The 633-nt window shown below is 62.2% G+C and overlaps 1 protein-coding gene across 1 annotated transcript in view; it reads right to left on the reverse strand.

Annotated features, from left to right (window-relative positions):
• Positions 1–633, reverse strand: part of DPP9 (dipeptidyl peptidase 9) — a 34954-nt gene that overhangs the window by 24533 nt on the left and 9788 nt on the right. The gene's annotated exons all lie outside the window — the stretch shown is intronic.

Consider the following 633-nt stretch of genomic DNA (forward strand, 5'->3'; position numbering starts at 1 on the left):
CGGGGACCTGAGCCACTGACAGACACGTCCCTTCTCTGCGCCATCTCGACGACACCGGGCTTCACCAGGTACATCCAAGCCTGGCCCGAAGGCCTGGTGCCCTCCATGTGCCCCAAACAGTAAAGCCCAGCGCCCGCCGAGGAGGCAGGGGTCCCGGGAGAGCAGAGGAACAGGTGGCGCTCAGAGCAGCGGGGCGGGCTGCATCTGAGGCCCTTTCCATTCTCCCCAGGCTGCTGGCCGCCAGCATTCTCCAGGCGCTGGGCTAGTGCAAAGCCATACTATAAAAACTCAGGTCAGGGAGGAAGGCCTGCCTCAGGAATTGGACATGAAGTGAGATCGAGAGTACCCCAAGACTGATGACTGATGCAGACTGGACCAGCTCAAGGGAGAGCAATGTCACCCCAAAAGAGGCAGCACAGCTCTGAACTGTTCTGGGCACACTTTGGAGTCTTTGCCAGTTCCACAGCCCCTGTACGGAGCTGCCCCGATCCACTGGGGTGGCCTTCGGAGCCTCCTGTGGACTTGGGGCACCCACCCACCCCAGCCACAGACCCGCGCGCAGGCTGCCACCAACTGGACAAGTGGACGCCTGACCAACGCTGACCCGATCCGACGCCTTCCCCCCGAAACTTG

The sequence above is a fragment of the Pteropus alecto genome, unplaced genomic scaffold, assembly GCF_000325575.1.
Source record: "Pteropus alecto unplaced genomic scaffold, ASM32557v1 scaffold30, whole genome shotgun sequence".
In the NCBI taxonomy this organism is placed as follows: domain Eukaryota; kingdom Metazoa; phylum Chordata; class Mammalia; order Chiroptera; family Pteropodidae; genus Pteropus; species Pteropus alecto.